We start from the raw sequence: 24,561 nt of genomic DNA, 5'->3' as shown, positions 1-24,561 counted from the left end.
TTCAAAGCAGGTATTGGCTAGGAAATGCAGTGTCTTCGTCTACCTGCCAGCTAAAACCGATTAAAATTTCCGTTACAATGTCTTCGAATCGAAGAAGACTGTGACCAATCGCATCATCTTTCTCTGTTACACTCTCGATTTACGACCAACAAACAGTTTTCCAGTATCGTGCCAACAAACAGGAGCCTTCCTTTTCTTTACCCACAGAAAGGAATTATTAATTTTGGTCCAAATGATAACTCTGAATCACCGCGCCGATCAAAATTTTACCTGCAGTATCGAAAGCTATGCGGTACATTGTTTATAATCAGTTGTCGGACTGCCTTAAATGTTACATCAGCCACGAAAAATATCAGTCGCGTCTCCAAAGTCACCACAATACAACTACATTAATTAAAATAATGACGGTCACAGATACGAAGTTACAGTTTTAAACTGCTTGAGTTCAGTAAGGTATTTTACATCGTTGATTTCGATATCCCACTTTTGAAACTGATGGAAATGAATTTCTCAAACCCTGTAACACTCTGTTTTGATAGCTAACTGACAAGCAGCTAGCAAATTGCCCTGAAACGGAGAGTCCATCAAGGAAAAAAATTGCTGCCAGGAGTTCAACAGCGTTCCGCTCCTCGTCCATAGCTTTTCTCTCAATATAACAACTATATCTTACCTGTGTCACTCACCCGAATTCGGTTCTTGGAATCAGTTCAAAGCAGCAACAAGTCGTCTGCGAACTGGAAAAGTCACCATGAAAAAAAAAAAAATGTTTTCGAGAGTTCCACGGACTTCAGTTCTTGGTCCATTGCTCTTGGTTGGTTGGTTGGTTTTGGGGAAGGAGACCAGACAGCGTGGTCATCGGTCTCATCGGATTAGGGAAGGATGGGGAAGGAAGTTGGCCGTGCCCTTTCAGAGGAACCATCCCGGCATTTGCCTGGAGTGATTTAGGGAAATCACGGAAAACCTAAATCAGGATGGCCGGACGCGGGATTGAACCGTCGTCCTCCCGAATGCGAGTCCAGTGTCTAACCACTGCGCCACCGCGCTCGGTCCCATTGCTCTTCTCCCAATACAATAGTTATATCTTACCTGTGTTGCACACCATGAGTACGTTCTTGAAATCAATTCCAAGCAAGTGTTCGCGAATTATGAGGCGTCTTCGAGTGCCAGTAAACATTTTTCATTAAGGTCAGTCGTGTACTGCAAAAAGCTGAGAGTAACAATTTGTAGAGACTTCAAGGGAAACAATCTCATAAGCTCGGCCTCTTTAATTACGTAGGCCTGCTTACTTTACAGTGAAAGGTTATTGCCTCAGGCACTCTCTTACAGCCGGCCGCGGTGGTCTCGCGGTTCTAGGCGCGCAGTCCGGAACCGTGCGACTGCTACGGTCGCAGGTTCGAATCCTGCCTCGGGCATGGATGTGTGTGATGTTCCTAGGGTAGTTAGGTTTAAGTAGTTCTAAGTTCTAGGGGACTGATGACCACAGCAGTTGAGTCCCATAGTGCTCAGAGCCATTTGAATCATTTTTGAACTCTCTTACATCCTAACATCACGCCATCTATGACAAGAAGATTGTAACTAATTATTATCCTCTAAGTTCTTAATGTTTAATGTGAACAGTAATGGTAGTACTATATTTCACTAGTGCACAACAAAGACTACTTCGGTGTTTGTATGTAAGATAACGCGCTGCGTTCTACCTGCTAAGAAGTTGACAAAGAAATGTATTTGATTTGCTTGGTGTCAGAGCGGTTCCGATACGAAAGATTTACAAATATCTAGAAACACCACACACACATAGTTACCTCTATCCATGACATTTAATGTTTATAGCACGAAGAGTAGGAGTTGATTTTCACGTGATCTATTTTTACGGAATACATTTCTTCCATGGAGAGTAGTTAATTTATTACAGGTAGATCACAATGTTTAAACTTAGAATATATTCTGCGACTCTGTTACAAATAAACGTGAGAGTTACAGGACTACAGTTCTTTCTATTGAATTTTAGGGATTTGAGCTGCTTTTCAACGCCGTTGCTTCTGAATACTAAGAAACGTATTTTTGTAGCAATACAACAATTAAACAGTATCAAATTCCTTAATCTTCCTTTGGGAAGGAACATTTGAAGGCAAAATTTCGGTTGTCATCTTGCTATACTCTATTTCTGCCCCCAAATTTTGTGCTATTGACAGCTTTCGCGTATATCCAAAATTTCACAGGGTTATGCAAGAGGTGCCGCGGTAGCACTTTGCTACTGTAGTTCGTAAACGCTTCACGTTGCCCTTCTGACAGCCGAGTCGGTTTCAGTTAACGCCTACGTGTCTGCGGATTTATCCTTCATTTCGTTCTTGTTGTGTAGTGGGTACTGTACCGAAGGACACTGCTGGCTTGTGAATGATGGAAAATCGATTTTTTAATAATTTTATTAAATTTGATAGTCTTTCTAGGTTACATTGATATATAGATTATTCGCTGTAGAATGAAAAATAGCTACTTTATACTAAATTTTAGGGGCAGGACCACGTACACTGCCACGTCCCCCTCCCCACAGTTCCATTCAATTCTCAAAATAACTTGAGATTTTTACTTCCATCGATTCTGCTTAACATATATTGCATATATTGGTAACACTGCTGCTTATCAGCACCTCGAAACGACCATATTTGTTCCTGTTTATTTTGGCTTTGGTAAAGTGTTTTGTTTACGTCCTACTGGAAATTGGTTGCTTAATTGGAATAGATTTTTGTGGGTCTATATATTCTTTAATCTGTAATAAATACTAACACTGACGCACATCAAGAAATGCGATAAAATAAATTCCAGATGTAACCAGCAGTCCATACTGTACATTCACACAAGGAAGCAAGAACTGCTAAAAGAAGTGCCAAGAGGAGGCTAGTTCAAATGGCTCTGAGCACTATGGGACTTAACTGCTGAGGTCATCACTCCCCTAGAACTTAGAACTACTTAAACCTAACCAACCTAAGGACATCACACACAACCATGCCCGAGGTAGGATTCGAACCTGCAACCGTAGCAGCAGCGCGGTACCGGACTGAAGCGCCTAGAACCGCTCGGCCACAACGGCCGGCATGTAAAAAACAGTTTCTCATTTCCTCGTAATATGGAGTGAAAAAGGCGCCCAGTGTCCTGAAGCTCCCTGGTACTGTTTGCATACCAAGTAAAAATGCGATATTTCGTCTCAGAACATTACACAGCGGTATTATTACGTACAGGACAGCGTACTTTTTTCCAGCAGCTTGCAACGTAGTTTCGAGGGAGCCTGAAGTATAGGCCCACAGGTTAGTTGCTTGCGAGTCGTAAAGTAAGTAAGGCTCAGCCCTACACCTGTCATAAATACAGCATAAGGCCATAAAAAATTCTCACAAGGGAACCTCACCATCGCACCCCCCTCAGATTTAGTTATAAGTTGGCACAGTGGATAGGCCTTGAAAAATTGAACACAGATCGATCGAGAAAACAGGAAGAAGTTGTGTGAAACTGTGAAAAAATAAGCAAAATATACGAACTGAGTACTCCATGCGCAAGATAGGCAATATCATGGAGGGTATGAGATTAGGAGCGCCGTGGTCCTGTGGTTAGCGTGACCAGCTGAGGAACGAGAGGTCCTTGGTTCAAGTCTTTCCTCGAGTGAAAAGTTTAACTTTTTATTTTCAGTTTATGTGACAAACTCTTATGTTTTCATCACTTTCTTGGGAGTGATTATCACATCCACAAGAAACCTAAATCGGGCAAGGTAGAAGAATCTTTTTACCCATTCGCCAAGTGTACTAGTTAGGTGGGTCGACAACATATTCCTGTCATGTGACGCACATGCTGTCACCAGTGTCGTATAGAATATATCAGACGTGTTTTCCTGTGGAGGAATCGGTTGGCCTATGACCTCGTGATCAAATGTTTTCGGTTCCCATTGGAGAGGCACGTCCTTTCGTCAACTAATCGCACGGTTTTGCGGTGCGGTCGCAAAACACAGACACTAAACTTATTACAGTTAACAGAGACGTCAATGAACGAACGGAAAGATCATAACTTTGCGAAAATAAAGAAAGTAAAATTTTCAGTCGAGGGAAGATTTGAACATTTTTTTTTGTAACCATATATATTTATTTAAATATATTAACAACGATACATTTAAAAAAAAGACATTTTATTCTATTAATCTATTATATTCCTAGTGTTGGTTAATATTACTGTCATTTTATATGTTTTTGTTTTTATATTTTCCTTTTTCGTTTTTCTCTTATTGTTGTTCCTTAAACCCTTTTACATGGTCATTTGTCGTCTTTTTTTTATGAGGGGGTAGACATTGCAGGACAGGCATAACAGTTTATATTTGGCATCGATGCATTGATTTTGAGTTTATGTTTCTGTATGTGATGCACTTGTGATGTCACAGGCACATTGTGTATTCTGGTTTGATCTCTTCCTCTAGTTACACTGTTGAGTGGGACTGTATGAGGGAAACGTCACCATGATAGGTGGAGCAGAAGTGGAAGAAACTTTTTTTACATATACTACAGAATATACCTAAATTGAAGAAGAGAGAAAATTTTGTCATATTACATAAGAGAAGCAGAAAGGATAGTGTGAGTAATCAATAGAATTTTATAGTCACAAAGTAAAGGAAATCATTTAAAAAAAATATCTAATAATAATAATGAGTAGTTGGCACTTTCCACTAAGTAATGCTTGTTTCCTATTCAGTATAGTACAAATAATGGAAGAAAAGTTAATTAAAAAATCTGGTAGTACTACTGTGCACACTTTTGACACTGTTTTGGCTGCGAGCATGACAGATGTTTGGTGAGAAGCACTTTGTATCACTGATTTCACTAAGAAGAAACACTTTATACTACTATACTTCACTATTTGATGCGAGAAGAGAAAGCACTTTATCTTTTGTGCTGCACTTGTTCACCGTCACTGCACACGTTATTCTTGTGGTGAGTGTGGTGAGGTGGCTGGTGGCGGTGCTGAGGGTCACAGGCTGGAAGGACTCTGGCGATTGCTGTCTGCAGTGGAATCTGCAGGAAGTTTTTGAAGTTCTCGTGGTATCGCCTGTGCTGCTGGGCTGTCTTGTTCTCCCCCAAGAGGTCCATCAGAAAGGCCAGCTGGTCGGTCTGCCTCCGCGCTACGATGGCGTGTGCCGTCATGGCGAGGATCCAGAGAGTCGCCAGTCGCTTGGGCCGTGGAAATGGGTTGCACAAGACCTCTCGTTCCGCAGCTGGTTACGCTAACCACGGGACCACGGCGCTCCTGAGCTTTCGCTGTCCTTAATATTGCCTATCTTGTGCATGGACTACTCAGTTTGCATATTTTATTTTTTCATAGTTCCACACAACTTCTTCCTGTTTTCTCGATTGATCTGTGTTCAGTTTTTCAAGGCCTATCCACTATGCCAACTTATAACTAAATGTGAGGGGGGTGCGATGGGGATGTTCCCTTGTTAGAATGCGTCATGTTGACATGTGTTTACTGGGAGTCCCGTGTGGTAATATTCGATGAAATGTGTGAAAGGTCGTTTAGGGTATACTTGCAATAGGTTTGCAGGCGTTTTACTAGAAAAGGACATGTTCGATCAACAGGGCACAAGGCCATACGTTGCACAAGTTACTAACCAGAAACTTCTAAATGCCTCACCGATTGCAATTTCGGCCTTTTTTTCGTGAATGAACACGCAAAAACTGTTCCGCAACTAGGTGTATAAGACAATAAAAGATGCACCACGAAGCAATTATCCGAATGGGATGGAAATCGGTGGATGTGGTTTACACGCACAAACAAATACATGATTACTGTTCAAGAAAAATTGGATCATTTCTTGAAGACACAGAGCCTCACAGATTGAGCAACTCAATAACTTGTTGGTCCACCTTTGACCCTTACGCAAGCATTCATTCTGCTTGGCACTGACTGGCAGAGTTCTCGGATATCCTCATGAGGTATATCGTGCCAAATTGGCGCGTTAGATCCTCAAAATCGCGAACTGGCTGGAGGGGCCTGTCCATAATGCTCCAAACGTTCTCCAATGGGGAGATATCTGGCGTCCTCGCTGGAAAGAATGGTTCAAATGGCTCTAAGTACTATGGGACTTTACATCTGAGGTCGTCAGTCCCCTAGACTTAGAAACTACTTAAACCTAACTAACGTAAGGATATAACACATATGCCCGAGGCAGGATTCGAACCTGCAACCGTAGCAGCAGCGCTATTCCGGACTTAAGCGCCTAGAACCGCTCGGCCACAGCGGCCGGCACCTCGCTAGTCAAGGTAGGGTTTGGAAAATACGAAAACAAATAGTAGAAACTCTAGCTCTGCGCGGACGAGCATTAACTTGCAGAAATTTGAGCCTAGAATGGTTAGCAATAAGGACAAGAAAGCGGGGAGAAGAATATCGTCGATGTACCACAATGCTATAAGGATGCAGCGGATGGGAACAACAGGGCTCCTACACTGTAGAACCAAAGAAACTGGTACAGGGTCCCCGCGGGCACGCAGAAGTGCCGCAGCACGACGTGCCATCTACTCGACTGATGTGTGAAGTAGTGCTGGAGGGAAATGACACCATGAATCCTGCAGGGCTGTCCATAAATCCGTAAGAGTATGAGAGGGTGGAGACCTCATCTGAACAGCACATTGCAAGGCATCCCAGATATGCTCAATAATGTTCATGTCTGGGGAGTCTGGCAGCCAGTGGAAGTGTTTAAAATCAGAAGAGAGTTCCTGGAGCTACTCTCTAGAAATTCTGGTCGTGTGAGGTGTCGTATTGTCCTGCTGGAATTGCCCAAGTCCTTCGGAATGTAGAACAGACATGAATGGACTTATGTGATCAGGCAGGACGCTTAAGCAAGTGTCACCTGCCAGACACTTATCTAGACGTGTCAGGGGTCCCATATCACTCCAACTGCACACGGCCCACACCATTACAGGGCCTGCACCAAACTGAACCGTCTCCTGCTGACAAAAATGGTTCAAATGGCTCTGAGCACTATGGGAATTAACTTCTGTGGTCATCAGTCGCCTAGAACTTAGAACTACTTACGCCTAACTAACCTGAGGACATCACACACATCCATGCCCGAAGCAGGATTCGAACCTGCGACCGTAGTGGTCGTGCGGTTCCAGACTGTAGCGCCTAGAACCGCTCGGCCACCCCGGCCAGCCTCCTGCTGACATACCGGGTCCATGAATTCATGAAGTTGTCTCCATACTCACGCGCTCGATACAATTTGAAACGAGACTAGTCCGACCAGGCAACATGTTTCCAGTCATCAATAGTCCGTGTTGACGGGCCCAGGCAAGGCGTAAGCTCAGTGACGTGCCGTCATCAAGGGTACACGAGTGGACCTTCGGCTCCGAAAACCCATATCGATGAGGTTTCGTTGAATGGTTCGCACGCTGACGCTTGTTGATTACCCAGCATTGAAATCTGCAGCAATTTGCGGAAGGTTTGCACCTCTGTCACGCTGAGCGATTCTCTTCTGTCGTCGTTGGTCCCGTTCTTGCAGGATCTTTTTCCGGCTGCAGCGATGTCGGAGATTTGATGTTTTACCGGATTACGGATATTCACGGTACACACGTGAAACGGTCGTAGGGGAAAATTCCCACTGCATCGCTACCTCGGAGATGCTGTCTCCCATAGCTCGCGCGCCGACTATAACACCACACTGAAACTCGTGTAACTCTTGATGACCTGCAATTGTAGCAGCAGTAACCGAACTAACAACTGAGCCAGATACTTGTGTGATATAGGCGTTGCCGACCGCAGCACCGTATTATGCCTATTGACACATCTCTGTATTTGAATACACATGCCTATATCAGGTTCTTTGGCGATTTAGTGTAATATGAAATAGCACACGAGAGCATCACTCCTGGTTGTCGGGCAGTATCGCGGACGACAATCAGATTGGTATCCCGCCGCTGTCTGGAGGGTCTCCAGACACATCTTCGCTGGTCATCGAGGTTCAGGTCGAGCGGGACTCATTACTGAAGACTGTTCTGCTCTAGCGAATGAGATTACAGGTCAAATGTTCCCGACGCCACTGCAGACGTGCTTGTTGGTGTACGGAGGTCAACGGTAGTCGGGGCAAGGGGAACCCACTTTCAGTCAGCTGCCTGTTAATGGTCGTTGTGGCCACTGAAGCACCAGTTGCACGTCGGCTCGATGATAATGAGTCCGCAGCTCTGAGCGCTTCTGTGACGATTTCTCGGTCCTCTCGTTCTGTTCTCCCTCTAGGTCGATTGCTTCCTTCTTAAAGCTTCGTTCGGCCATGATTTACCCATCGACGAACAGTAGCATCGCTCCTATTCGGATATCGAGTGTTTCGCCGATTACTTCAGCTGGCTTCCTTTCTCAAATGTTGGCATGTGCGTATATTCTTCACGCCCATGTCTGCGAGGCATCGTTACTGTTAAAGTACACGGACGGAAATTACCAAAGGCTTCATGGCCTGATATTTACATGTCCCCCGTTTATTATTCTTACCAGCTGCGCAATTTTTCATTTTCCGTCGATAGCTATACGGATATCAAATTGTGACCAATTTGAATAACTCTTTCGTGGAGTGTCCTTTATTTTGTCTTAAAGTGTATGTGATGAGCGAATTTGTGAAGATCAAGGTTTTACGTTACCTCGAAAAATGTTGCAAAAACAGGGGCAAGCTGTGGATAAAATAGTTCTTCCGTTTCTTTTCATCTTCATTGTCATTGTCATATTTAAAGCACTGCCGAACAAGCTGAAGGATCGTTTTATTATCTTACGCGTCTACATCTAAATGGATACTCTGCAAATCACATTTAAGTGCCTGGCAGAGGGTTCATCGAACCACATTCACAATTCTCTATTACTCCAATCTCGTATAGCGCGAGGAAAGAATGAACACCTGTATATTTCCGTACGAGCTCTGATTTCCCTTATTTAAACTTGGTGATCGTTACTCCCTATGTAGGTCGGTGTCAACAAAATACACTCCTGGAAATGGAAAAAAGAACACATTGACACCGGTGTGTCAGACCCACCATACTTGCTCCGGACACTGCGAGAGGGCTGTACAAGCAATGATCACACGCACGGCACAGCGGACACACCAGGAACCGCGGTGTTGGCCGTCGAATGGCGCTACCTGCGCAGCATTTGTGCACCGCCGCCGTCAGTGTCAGCCAGTTTGCCGTGGCATACGGAGCTCCATCGCAGTCTTTAACACTGGTAGCATGCCGCGACAGCGTGGACGTGAACCGTATGTGCAGTTGACGGACTTTGAGCGAGGGCGTATAGTGGGCATGCGGGAGGCCGGGTGGACGTACCGCCGAATTGCTCAACACGTGGGGCGTTAGGTCTCCACAGTACATCGATGTTGTCGCCAGTGGTCGGCGGAAGGTGCACGTGCCCGTCGACCTGGGACCGGACCGCAGCGACGCACGGATGCACGCCAAGACCGTAGGATCCTACGCAGTGCCGTAGGGGACCGCACCGCCACTTCCCAGCAAATTAGGGACACTGTTGCTCCTGGGGTATCGGCGAGGACCATTCGCAACCGTCTCCATGAAGCTGGGCTACGGTCCCGCACACCGTTAGGCCGTCTTCCGCTCACGCCCCAACATCGTGCAGCCCGCCTCCAGTGGTGTCGCGACAGGAGTGAATGGAGGGACGAATGGAGACGTGTCGTCTTCAGCGATGAGAGTCGCTTCGGCCTTGGTGCCAATGATGGTCGTATGCGTGTTTGGCGCCGTGCAGGTGAGCGCCACAATCAGGACTGCATACGACCGAGGCACACAGGGCCAACACCCGGCATCATGGTGTGGGGAGCGATCTCCTACACTGGCCGTACACCACTGGTGATCGTCGAGGGGACACTGAATAGTGCACGGTACATCCAAACCGTCATCGAACCCATCGTTCTACCATTCCTAGACCGGCAAGGGAACTTGCTGTTCCAACAGGACAATGCACGTCCGCATGTATCCCGTGCCACCCAACGTGCTCTAGAAGGTGTAAGTCAACTACCCTGGCCAGCAAGATCTCCGGATCTGTCCCCCATTGAGCATGTTTGGGACTGGATGAAGCGTCGTCTCACGCGGTCTGCACGTCCAGCACGAACGCTGGTCCAACTGAGGCGCCAGGTGGAAATGGCATGGCAAGCCGTTCCACAGGACTACATCCAGCATCTCTACGATCGTCTCCATGGGAGAATAGCAGCCTGCATTGCTGCGAAAGGTGGATATACACTGTACTAGTGCCGACATTGTGCATGCTCTGTTGCCTGTGTCTATGTGCCTGTGGTTCTGTCAGTGTGATCATGTGATGTATCTGACCCCAGGAATGTGTCAATAAAGTTTCCCCTTCCTGGGACAATGAATTCACGGTGTTCTTATTTCAATTTCCAGGAGTGTATTTTCGCATTCGGAGGAGAAAGTTGGTGATTGGAATTTCGTGAGAGGATTCCGTCGCAACGAAAAACGCCTTTCTTTAATGATTTCCAGCCTTAATCCTGTATCATTTCTCTGACACTCTCTCCCATATTTCACGATAATACAAAATGTGCTGCCTTTCTTTGAACTTTTTCGATGTGATCCGTCAGTCCTATCTGGTGAGGACCCCACACCGCGCAGCAGTATTCTAAAAAAGGACGGACAAGCGTAGTGTAGGCGGTCTCCTTAGCCTTCCGGAAATCCAGAAATACGGAATCGATCTGAAATCCATTGTCAGTAGCACTCAACACTTGATGTGAATAAAGAGATAGTTGTGTTTCACAGGAACGATGTTTTCTAAACCCATTTGACTGTGTGTCAATAGACCGTTTTTTTCGAGTTAATTCATAATGTTCGAACACATATATGTTCTGAAATCCTGTGGCATATCGACGTTAACGATATGGGCCTGTAATTTAGTGAATTACTCCTACAACCTTTCTTGAATATCGGTGTGACCTTTGCAACTTCCAGTCTTTGGGTTCGGATCATTCGTCGAGCGAAGGGTTGTATATGATTGTTAAGTACGGAGCTAATGCACCAGCATACTCCGAAAGGAACCTAGTTGGGATACAGTCTGGACCAGAAGACGCTTTTATTAAGTGATTTAAATTGCTTCAATACTCCGAGGATATTTAGTTCTACGTTACTCATGTTGGCAGCTGTTCTCGATTCGAATTCTGGAATATTTACTTCGTCTTCTTTTGTGAAGGCATTTCGGAAGGCTGTGTTTAGTAACTCTGCTTTGGCAGCACTGTCTTCGATAGTATCTCAAGTGCTATCGCGCAGAGAAGGCATTGATTGTTTCTTCCCGCTAACATACTTCACATACGACCAGAATATCTTTGGATTTTCTGCCAGGTTTCGATACAAAGTTTCGTTATGGAAACTGTTATAAGCATCTCGCATTGAAGTTCGTACTAAACTTCGAGCTTCTGTAAAAGATCGGCTATCTTGGGGATTTTGCGTCTGTTTAAATTCGGCATGTTTGTTTCGTCGTTTCTGCAGCAGTACTCAAACCCGTTTTGTGTACCAAGGAGCATCAGCTCCGTCGTTATTTGGTGTAAATCTCTCAATTTCTGCCGATACTATTTCTTTGAATTTAAGCCACATCTGGTCTACACTTATGTTATTAATTTGGAGTGAGTGGAGATCGTCTCCCTGGAAACCATAAAGTGAATTTTATCTGCTTTTTTGAATAGGTATACTTTTTGCTTATTTTATCGAGGATTTGGGGATTACAGTACTCAATCTCGCTACGACAACCCTGTGTTCACTAATCCCTGAATCGGTTTTAATGCTCGTTATTAACTGAGGATTGTTTGTTGCTAAGAGGTCAAGTGTGTTTTCACAATCGTTTACTATTCGCGTGGGCTCATGAAGTAACTACTCGACATGATTTTGAGAGAATGCGTTTAGCGCAATTTAGGATGATATTTTATGCGTACCGGCACCTCCGGAATGAAACATGCATTTTCGCCAACATATCGAGGGTAAATTAAAGTCACCACCAACTATTATCGTATGAGTCGGGTACGTGTTTGAAATCAAACTCAAGTTTTCTTTGAACCTTTCAGTAACTGTATCATCTGAATTGGGTGGCGGGTAAAAGGATCCAATTATTATCTTATTCCGGTTGCAGCGTCTTTACCGCGTTTCTCTTGTAAGGTGTTAATTTTTATTGCTTTTGTACCGATTACGTTTTCTGCATTTACATCTGCCTACACTCTCCGCGAACCACCTTATAAGTGTGGCGGAGAGCACATTTCTACTGATTTCCATAAAGGGTGGTTAAAAATTTCCCGTTCGGAGGCCGTACAGTCAAGAATTTATTTGCCAATCAGGCAAAATCGCCGTGAGCCTTGAGGCAGTCACCCCATCGACGCACCAGGTTGAAGATACCCGTTTGGTAGAACACCCTGTCCTGCTGCTTGAAAAAGTCCATAACAGCCTGCTGCACATACTCCTCCATCAGAAATCGTCGACCCTTCAGCGCCATTCGACAGACACGCTGTCCCACATTCTTCACTCTGCAGTAGATGTCTACTAGTGATTCCCCTTCTGCAGTCAAGAAAAGAACAACACATTGGTCCTGCTTGGACATGTTTGGTAATAACATCCCCACAGTTCACGTTTCCACATTTACCTGACGCACCTCGAAAACACACGAAAGCCACACTAATCTCTTGCCTACAAGCCAGTGCTTATATAGTGGAAATATACCCGCGGTATGTCACACATACGCTGCAGCACTGCCCTCGACCTCATCCTATCTTACAGTAAAGGCTTTCACGACCGGATGTTCCAGCTGCCGAGAATTCTTCCGGGTTGTATGGCCATGGTCCATGGAACTCTTCTATCCCTGATGTTTCATCCAAAGCTACGTTGGACATCTTCGCAGGTGCTCCTGGTTATGCTGAGTCTTGCCGACTGACGAGTCGGACGCCGAGGAACGGTCTGAATACTGTGGAAAAAGGGCGTGGTCTGAATTTCAAGTGATGGCAGAGATAAACTTTGTCAAGGATAAAATATAACTATCGATCATAGTACGTCAAAGATAAAAACTTATCGATTCTGTAGCGCCGCTGTCCATATATCGCTGAGTTTCTTAGCTTCTTCTTTTCTGTTAAAATTATCCCCATGTCCATATATTTCGATGGCTTCCCTATACAGCCGTGGATAATAGTACGTCGTAGTACATTAAACTTCAGTTTCCGAAAATTTCACAACGTGATCAACCGACTGCAGAGCATGTTCCGCCACGGCTGACTTGTCTGTTTTCCCTAGTCGGCAAAGACTTTTATGTTCCTTCAACCGTATATTCACACTTCTCTTTGTAGTTCCAATGTAGACCCTACCCCATGTACACGGAATCTTGTGTACACCACTTGCAGACAGAGGGGGACGTTTATCCTTAACGGAACGAAGTGCTTGGCCTATTTTTCTAGTTGGTCTGAAAATCGGTCGAACGTTATGTTTCCTTAATATCTTGCCGATTTGATCCGTTAGGTTTTTGATGAAGGGTAGAGAAACCGTGTTCTTCCATCGCTGTGTCCTATCGTTGTCCTTAGAAGAAGCTATGAAACTCAGCGATATATGGACAGCGGCGCTACAGAATCGATAAGTTTTTATCTTTGACGTACTGTGATCGATAGCTATACTTTATTCTTGACAAGGTTTATCTCTGCCATCACACGAAATCCAGACCACTCCCAATTTCCACGGTATTTAGGCCGTTCTTCGACGTCCGACTCATCAGTCGGCAGCACTCAACACAAGCAGGAGCACCTCCGAAGACGTCCAACGTAGCGTTGGACGAAACGACAGGGATAGAAGAGTTTCATGGACCACGGCCATACAACCCGGAAGAATTCTCGGAAGCTGAATCATCCTATCTTGTCGCATTTATTTCTCCACTTCCGTGTTCCTGCTTCATCGTCTACCTTGTCCATTCTACCTTGTCTATTCTTTGACTGTGCCAACAATAATTATTCCTCTCTGCTGCTCCTTCAGATACAAAAAGAACTAACGTGTCATTCTTCCGCAGTGAGTTTTGAATGAATTTTCTTTATCATGTATTTTTTCTATTACATTGTTGACCAAAAAAACTGCAACACCACGAAGCCATCTTACAACAAACGTCAAATTGCTACGAGCTGTACTACATGTTTGGATTTACAAATGATCAACATTTCAGCGCAGTCGTAAAAGCCAGGTAGTAATAACGGCGTATAAATTCTGTATAACAGGTTTAGGCAGAGAGTTTCTCATTCAAAAATAACATTTTTGACCCCCACCTTTTTTTTTTTTTTTTTTTTTTTTTTTTTTTTTTTTTTTTTTGAGAGAGAGAGAGAGAGAGAGAGAGAGGCTTGTGTTATGCCTCGTTTGAAGAATGTCTAGTTTCATGTTCCATGGATCATTTTCACAGTCAATCGTAATGATATGGATCGAATCATTTTTCGTTCACATCGGTAATTAATTTGTAAATATGGCTCCATGGTCAACATTTATAAAATTTTATTATTATTATCAAATATATGCAATTGACTGATTCCTACCCACCACATTTCACACATTACAGGAACACAGGAAAAGAAATTCTTCTACGGAATATAAGGAGTTGTTAAGGACAAACTCTTTCAGTTTGATTTCAAATTTTGCTTTACTGTCTTCCATACATTTTATATTATTGGGTAAGTTATCAAAAATTTTAATTGAAGCACCGTGCACCGCTTTTTGTGTTAAAGACAACATTTGCGTCGAGTAATGAATGTCATTTTTCCTTCTGGTGTTGGAATTATGCACATCACTGTTCCTTTTGGACTGCAGTGAATTATTTACCACAAATTATTACGAAGCAGTTGTCAGAATCCCCAGTTCCTTAAACAGAAGTCTATAAAATGATCGTGAATGAGCACGTTTCCGAGCATTGGAGCCTTTCTATCTTAAAGATGAGTGTTCCGTATGACATTAGTGAATGAAAATACGCAAAACTTGTCAACTCGGTGATTTGTCTCTCCCCAAGGTTTTCAATGGTTCTAAGTGAAAATGTGGCTTAACTAGTCCTAAAATGTGCTTTTTCCAGTTTAAATTCTCGACAATATGGACACATCTAAATTTTGATGTTTCTACCGTAATTTTAGTTTCCTCACTATGTGTCACACTTATCATTGGTGTACTACCCCTAGATGTGCCGAACTGAATACGTTGTGTCTTTTTAAAATAGAGGATGAGACCATTCGCCGTGAATCAGTAAATGATACTTTTAAGAACATTGTTTACCATTTCTTATGTTTCTGTATGTATGCTTGGATTGATGACAATACTAGTGCCATGTATATATATATATATATATATATATATATATATATATATATATATATATATATATATATATATAAACTAGTTCTGCTTGTTGTAAATGTGTAAGATCGTTTAGATGTATGAGGAACAATAGTGACCCTGAGATGGAGCCTTGGGGACCTCATACGTTATTTTTTCCCAGTCAGAAAAATGTTCCCAGAATACACTGGTTGAATTACAAAGTACAACTTTCTACATTCTTTTGGTTAGGTATGACATCATCCACTGGTTGGTTATACTATCAGTCCCATAAAACTTCAATTTATCTGGGAGAATATTGTGATTCACACAGTCTAATACGTTAGACAGGTCATATAAAACAGCAGCTGCCGCTATTTCGTTATTTAATACTTGTAAAATTTGGTGAGTAAACTTGTAAATTGCATTTCAATAGAGCAACTCTTCTGAAATTCAAACTATGAATTGCTGAGGATATTGTTGCTCAGGCGAGATACTATTTTAAAGTACACGACCGTCTCAAAAATTTTTGAAAATGATGTCAGTAGTGAAACAGGTCGGTAATTACAGACGTCTCTCTTATCAAGTCAGAATTAGTCTCAGGATCGTGGTTCATTGAGACTGCAGTTTATCGCTCACAAGGGAACATTGCCAGGCATAAATAAACGACCTTAATGAAACTTGATGGATACGTAGAAGGCTCAAAATAATGCGATACATGTGTTTTAGTTTTTCCAAATTTCACTTTTAAAGAAAAAAATGCCTCCAGAAAGGTAATTCAATGCATTAGCTTTAGAGGAAATATCTTCAAAATCATTATATATAAATGTGTGTCATTTAAAAGTTTAAAAATTATTAACGGTCTTGAAAACTGTATAATCAACTTTAGAAATAATCTGAAATCTTCCAATTTACCCCACCACTATTAATTAATTTTGGGAAATGAAACTTTTGTAACAGCGAAAGTTAAAGAAGCATTCACGCCACATCCATCTATGTTTAATAAAGCTGGTTTATGAAAAAATCTAAACGTTTATTACCCTAATTATTTGTTTTATATATTTTCATTTCGTGTATTAAATTCATATTGTTTGAAATTCATGTTTCTTGTGTTTCTCACTGTACCGTTTAACATATATGTATTTTGTAAATTGAAAAAATAAGTAATTCATTATTATGATAATATATAAAGGAATGCTAAAAACCTAATTTTTTTATTATGTCATTCACATAAAATGAACGAAATTTCTTCACATAATAAACATATTGGACAACACAATATGAGATAAAAAATTAAATAGCATTTCAAATTCTGGCGAGTGATTCTCTAAATATCCTGATTTGTACCAGGCATGTTCCACTACTTTGGAAATCTTTGACGAACAGAACTGATTATGCAGCAGTGACTGCAGCTTAATTACATTGCTCCTGAAGTGTAGGTTGACATCATATTCATTCAGCCGAACTAAGTCTGAAATTATTCTCAGAAAGTTCTTTCAGCATCGAAAGACGTATATATCCAACGGCTGCACATGTTCCATTGAACCTTTTGGGATGACCAGATGAACAAGTTGCTTGTCCTAAGGTACGATATTGAATACACACTGACTAGCCCCCCCCCCCTCCCCACTTTCATAATTTTAAAAGAAACTAATGTAAAGTTGGATCAGAGAATTCGTGAATCTCCTTTTGAAGGCCGAAATGTTCCTGTCACGGAATCGGAATGTGGTAAACTATAGTCTGACAACGTCAAAAGACATTTGACAGAAGCTTTTTCCAGTTTGGGGGAAAAATTGAATTATTGTTAAATTCTCAGGCTGGTTAATGTCAAAGAACAGTGATAAAGAATGTTGTACCTGAGGACAAGGAAGTTGTTCACCTAGTGATCCCAAAAGCTGAATGGGCCAAGTGCAGCTGTTGGATGTGTATGGCATTGGATGTTGGAAGAGATTTGTCAGATTTTCATATCTAGTTCTGCTGAATGGTGTCAATCTGCACTTGGGAAACAACAAAATGTTCAAATGTGTGTAAAATCTTATGGGACTTAACTGCTAAGGTCATCAGTCCCTAAGCTTACACACTACTTAACCTAAATTATCCTAAGGACAAACACACACACACCCATGCCCGAGGGAGGACTCGAACCTCCGCCGGGACCAGCCGCACAGTCCAGGGAAACAACAGAATCAAGCTACAGTCAGTAGTATACAATCAGTTCTGTTCGCCAAGGTTTTGCAATATACTGACACAGTTTGAGGATCCTGTTGAATTTTATTGTATGTTGTGTTGTCTGTCATGTGTATTATGTGACGAAATACCGTTCCTTTTATGTGGATGGTGTAGTAGATTATCGTTACTGTAATGATTTTTGTATCATAACAATGGATTACTTATCATTATCAGTTAACAGAATACACGTCTGTGAATGATAAACTAAAAAACAAATGAACAGACACGAATTTGAAATGTAAAATAGAAAATTAGGAAAAAATTATAATAATAATGAATGTTTCGATAATTTAGTAATGTATGTTGAAAATACTCCAAGAGCACACTGTGTACAGGTTTTTTTTTTGCCAAAAATGGTATTTCAGAAACCAGTTTTATCACACATGAGTGGATGTGGCGTGAAAGCTTCTTTAATTTATATTGCAATAAAAATTGCAAGCCGTTATTCATCTTGGCACTGATTGTTAAGAGTTGTGGGATGTTTCCCTGAGGGATGTAATGCCACGTTCTGTCTGATTGGCGTGTTAGATCCCGAAATGGTTGGAGGACCCTGCCCGTAATGCTCCAAACGTTCTCAATTGGGGGAAGATTGGGCATCCTTGCTGGGTAAGATAGGGTTTGAAAAGCAGTAGAAAATCTCGCTGTAATCGAGCTGGCATTATGTCGCTGAAATGTAAGCACACATGGCTTGCTATGAAGGAACGGGTCGTAGAATATCGTCGAAGTGTCCCTGTGCTATAAGGGTACAGCAGATGACAACCACACGAGTCCTGCTATGAAACAAAATGGCACCCAGATCATCAATTCTGGTTTCACAAGCTGCGAAATCCCCGCGAAAAAACAGTGACCCGTATATGTAATAAGTTTCCTTTAATTTACGTGTATGGTCACAAACTTTTTGTTAACAGATTACCGGTTTCGGTCTTTAATGACTATCATCAGATCTGCAGCAAAAATGGGAAAAACATAAATACACTCGCAAACAGTATACAGCTTAAGAACAATACACAGACCATAATGAAAAACAGTACTTACAAAATTTACATTTGTGCACTTTAAATATGAAGAGGCTTACCTGTTTCATAAAAACAAAGTCCTAATGTACTGCAGCCATCATGGCATCGTCAAATACATATAAACAATATTACATGCACGAGTCATGTTGTCAGTAGTACTACCGCTTAAAAGAAACTGCCGTATAGTAGCCTCCACATGTAGGTAAGGTCGTTTTCAATAATTAACTGAAACAGCATTACATGACAATAATTTACCCTAATCATTGCACGCCTCTTGTTATATATAGTGTGTTGATAAGTAAACCTAGTACTGACTGCATCACAGATTTACTTCGTTTTCATACGTTTTACGCATGACTCTAGCATGTTCTTGTTCCTTCTGTATTCATTTCATAGACTGCATTAATCAGATAATGTGGATCATCCACTGTTACGGAATTTTATCATTGTTTTCTTGGAGCAGGGTACGAGGGGCCCTGTGGCGGTCACGTTCCTCCAACCACTTCCCGCCTGTGCGGAATTCTGGCGTTAGCGCTAACAGAGGGCACTGACTATATGCAGCACTATGTTCTCTTTCATTTGTGGCTCCTTTAGCGATTTGTTTTATGGTTGTTTAATATTACCCAGTGCACTATCAACGCTGTTTAATTTTTATGTCATTATCTAGAGTATTGGCACTAGAGCACATGTCAACCACTGTTTCTTAACTCTCCCTCTTTTTAACAATATTACTTTTTTCGTGTTCTTCTTTTTATTACTGCAATGCCTTTTATACGTTATAAGCTTATTACAGACTTCAACTATTGCATCCCCCTTTATTTTCGCTGTTTCAATTAATCATTGAAAACTAGTGTATGGCGACATCAGCGACATCTGGTGAACTTACAACACAAACATCTTATGGCTACTTGTTTTAAACAGTAGTACTACTGACAACATGACTCGTGCATGTGATGTTATTTACATGTATTTGACGATGCTGGTGCTGATTCCGCATTTAACATTTGACGATGCCACTATGGCTGCAGTACATTAGGACTTTGTTCTTATGAAACAGGTATGCCTCTTCATATTTAAAGCACACAAATGTAAATTTTGTCAGTACTACTTTTCATTGTGGTCTATGTATTGTTCTTAAGCTGTATACAATTTTTCGAGTGTATTTTTGTTTTCCTGTTTTTGCCGCAGATCTGATGATGGTAATTAAAGACCGAAACCGGTAATCTGTTAACAAAAAGTTTGTTACCATAGACGTACATTAAAGAAAACTTAATCAATCCTGGTTCCCGCTGAGTGGCAGGTGACAGTCAGGTAGGTAGATCCCACCGCTGTCCAGGGCATCTCCACACGCGTCTTCGGCATGGAATCTCATTGACTGGAGTAAAACTGTCTTCAGTGATGAGTCCCGTTCTGAACTGAGCCCATCTGAAAAGCAAAAACGTGCCTGGAGACGCTCCAGAGTGTGGTGGGATACCAACTTTACTGTTTCCCGCCATACGGCCCGACATCCAGGAGTGGTGGCATGCCATTTCATTTCATAGTAGCACATTTTTGGTTGTCATCCACGGCACTCTTACAGGACAGCGGTACATCTATGAGATTCCACGCCCTGTTTCGTTCCCCTTCACGACAAGCCACCCTCGGCTTACATTTCAGAAAGATAATGCCTTCCTGCTCACGGTGAGAGTTTCTCCTGATTGTCTTCGCCCTTACAAAACCCTACCTTGACCAGCGAGGTCGCCGGATACCTTCCCAATTTAGATCGTTTGGAGCCTTTGTGGCAGGGCCCTCAAGCGTCTCGCGATTTTGATTATTTAACGCGACAATAGCACAGAATCAAGCCCTATATCCCTCAGGAAAACATCCAGCAACTACGTCAATCAGTGCCCAAGAGTGTACTAATAACAACCTAATAGTTTTGCGTGGTAATCTACAATGGAATACGCCTAACGTTTGCAAAAAAGAAAAGGCTGCTCAAATATTCACTCAGATCTTATATATTTCAAACTGGTGCAAAGGTTGATAATGAGTTGCAAAGTTTCAGATATTTAAAACTGTGCAATTCACAAAATGAAAAACTAAATATGTCCTAAGACTACATTATGAGTTGCAGTTATAATCATTCAAGTAACTGACTGTAACAGTTTATAGGGATACGACGGTTTGAGGCGTCATGTCAAGGACTGCGCGGCCAAGTATGCGGGACCTATCGATAAGGGCTAACAGGAGATATTTCAAGAACCAAGATTAAGAGAAGAATGCACTGCAACTCCAAATGTATTGCTGCCACATTCACCGCGTAGACAAAATTAGAGTGATTACAGCATGCGCAAAAGTATTTAAACAATCATTCTCCTAGTGGTCCATACCGGAACGTCGCAGGAAGGAACACTAATTCATGGTGCAGTGGGATTACTCTCTGCCATGTAGGCGGTGGTCTATAGACAATAGGTGTACCGGCACATGCAGAATGTACAGGGTGTTTCAAAGAGGACTTAACTTTGAAAATTCATATATATTAATTCATAGTACCTACGGAGTTGATTGTAGTGTCATTTTGAAGAGGAATACATCAAGTTTCTTCTCGCGTAGTTCGCTAGTGCCGAATCGCACCGTAAGGAGCGCTAGTGGCAGTTGCCTTAAAGATGGCTGCCTTCATTAGACCCAAGTATGCTAGCTGTGTGTATTGGTTTGAAGAACCGAAGTCGGTGACAACAGTTCAGCGTAATTTCCGTACCAAGTACGCTAAAGATCCTCCTAGTAGGCCTACAATTCATGAGTGGCATGAATGTTTTGTAGAAACAGAGTGTCAGTGAGACATGGGGAATCACCAGGTCGTCCAAGCACGAAATTGTTGAGCGAGTGACACAACGTTTTGTCAACAGTCTTACGAAATCGACCTGGCGTGCATCCTGCGAACTACAAATCCCACATACGACTGTTTAGCGTGTGTTCAGAAACCGTTTGCATTTAAAACCGTACGGATTGACGATCGTACAAGCAATAAAAAGACACTGATAAAATTGCTTGCAAGAACTTCTGTGCGGGGATGTTAAATCGATTAAATGAGGATGAACATTTCTTGGACAAAACCAAGAGCCGACTTTTCACTTAAGTGGCAAGATTGACACACATAACTGTAGGATTTGGGACAGTGAAAATTCACATCAAACATTTCAACATGTTCGCGATGGCCCTAAACTGAACGTTTTTTGTGCATTGAGCAAGAACACAGTGTATGGCTCCTTTTTATCCATGAGAGAACCATCAACAGGATAGTGTACCTAGATACGTTACAACAATTTTTGATACCACAGATTGATGAGGATGACCAAGAACGAGCCGCGCGGGATTAGCGGAGCGGTCTGAGGCGCTGCAGTCATGAACTGTGCGGCTGGTCCCAGCGGAGGTTCGAGTCCTCCCTCAGGCACGGGTGTGTGTGTTTGTCCTTAGGATAACTTAGGTTAAGTAGTGTGTAAGCTTTTGAACCAAGAACGAAATGTTTACTTCATGCAAGATGATTCACCACCCCACTAGCTGACTGACACCCAGGATTTTCTCAGTGACCACTTTCCAGGTCAATGGATTGGCCGTGATGTGCCCACGTTCCCCAGATCTGACGGTGTAACACGATTTTACCTGCTCCAAAGGGTTGGGTCCCTTGTCTCCCCCTCCTCATCGCTTACTGAGCCTTTCCGCTGGTTTACTTAACATAGAACCAGAATCTCTTTGGATTTTCCCCCGTATTTCTAGAGAGAGTTTCGTTGTGGAAACTATTAAATGTATCTCGCATTGAAATCCGCACCAAATTTAGAGCCTCAGTAAAACTTCACCAATCTTGGAGATTTTGCGTTCGTCTAAACTATACTTGCCTTATTCAGTGCTCCTGCAGCAGCTTTCTGTTGTGTTTTGTGTACCATGGGGGATCAGTTCCGTATGTTATTAATTTATTTGGTATGAATCTCACGAGTGCTGTTGATACTATTTCTTTGAACTTAAGCCACATATGGTCTTCACTTACATAGGTTGGAAGGACTAGAGACTGTCTCTTAGAAAGACGTCAACCGAATTTTTAGTTGGTTTTATAAATAGATATATTTCGCGTTTAGTTTTGGTGAATTTCTTTGTGACGGAATTGAGCGTCGCTACGACTGTGTGTTCACTAATCCCTGTATCCGTCGTGATGCTCAGGAATATTTGTGGCTAAGAGGTCAAGTGTGTTTTCGTAACCATTTACAATTTGAATGGCCTCGTGAACTAATTGTTCAAAATAAATTTTAAAAAAGCATTTAGAACAATTACGGAAGTTGTTTTCTATCTACAATAGGGTCTGAAAATGTATTTTTGTCAACATACGAAAGGTAGATTGAAGTCACTGCCAACTATAATTGTATGAGTAGGGTACTTATTTGTGATGGGACGTTTTCTTTGAACTGTTCAGCGACTGTTTCAACGGAGAACGGGGTCGGTAAAAGGAGCCCGTTATTAATTTATTCCTGTTGTCGAATATAACCTCTGCCCATACTAAGTCACAGGAACTATCTGCTTCAATGTCGCTTGTGAGCTGGAACACACAGTACATTATTTTCCCTTAAGTTGTGCTCCTTGTTTCCGTTGTAGTGCAGATCATTACAATTACGGCTTTTCCCTCCAAAACCTAGGATGCTTTCTCTGTGACCCTGTAAATACCAGAGCTAAACAATGTAGAACAACAACGTACGTTACAAGCATAGCATTATGTATTACTTCATTTCCTTATTTCTAACATTTTAAAATTGTACGTCGACTTTAGATGACATGTCAAACATAGATGTTCTTATCTCTATTTAGTGAACGTATTTTCAGTCACGTTTTGAACATTGTCCCGCTACACTTTATTAACTAATGTTTCGCCGCAAGGGATAGGGCTTTTTAGAGAGTAAATTAATATGGAGTATGTCGTTCTTCTTTTCACACATTCACATACCAATTTCTTCTTTCCTTATTGTCTTTTGGGCATGCAGTTGTAGTAATTAAAGTAGGCACAAATGCAGTAATAAAAAAGAAATGATTAGTGTACATACGCTTTCTCTTTACATCATTCCTTTCCTGTTGCTCCCATGGCGATGGACTGTTTCTATCGCAATCAGAAAGCGTGAAAGTAGGCTACCGTACAGACAGAAGAATCTATATTTATACTTGGCAGAACTAATTACATACTAACATAATCGTCAGTAGTGTTTTCGTTTCCCAAAAGTTATAGATATTTCGATTTCGGAAAAGAAGCTCTATATTTGGCCAAAATGTCAAAGAAGAAGATCCCTTACGTACTGGTTGTATCGAGTAAGATGTGGAGACGGCTGTTTGAAAGCGGACAGAAGTACGAGGAAGGGCATCCCTTACCTGAGGGATCGCTGCCTGGCGAAGGAGTGAGTGTGGCAAATGTCCGGCGTGGCAAATGTCCGGCATTCGACCTGACACTACTGATTTTTTTAAATGGGGATTCATCAAGGATATCGTGTTTATACCTCCTGTGCCAGTTTCTCTACCTGAACTTAGAGCAAGAATTTACCCCGCCACTGAGCAAGTTACACCTGCAATGCTACAGCGAGTTTTGGAGTAAACTGACTTCCGATGGGATGTGTGCAGGATTACCAACGGAAGCCACATACAATAATTTTACTTTAAGATAAAAAACTTGATGTGTTTCTCTACAACTTAACACTAAACTCAGCTCTATATCCTCTTTCAATAAATTTATATGAATGTTTAAAGTCATTTTTGAAACACCATGTAGTTCCGTCCACTGTCTTTGGTATCAGAATACCGTCCGTCACGTACCCTATGGTGGTTTGCGGAGTATAGACGTGGAATAACGGACGACCCCTCCGTTCCCCCCCCCCCCCCCCCCCCCGGCCGACCTCCGATTTGCTCGCTGTCCTCCAATAAAACCGGAGACCGCACCTGTCGGAAATTCCAACTTCTAAACCGCGTCCACAAACCAACTCTAATCGAATGCTCCATGG

This window comes from Schistocerca nitens, chromosome 5 (assembly GCF_023898315.1).
Source record: "Schistocerca nitens isolate TAMUIC-IGC-003100 chromosome 5, iqSchNite1.1, whole genome shotgun sequence".
NCBI lineage: Eukaryota > Metazoa > Arthropoda > Insecta > Orthoptera > Acrididae > Schistocerca > Schistocerca nitens.
This window is presented reverse-complemented; position numbering follows the sequence as displayed.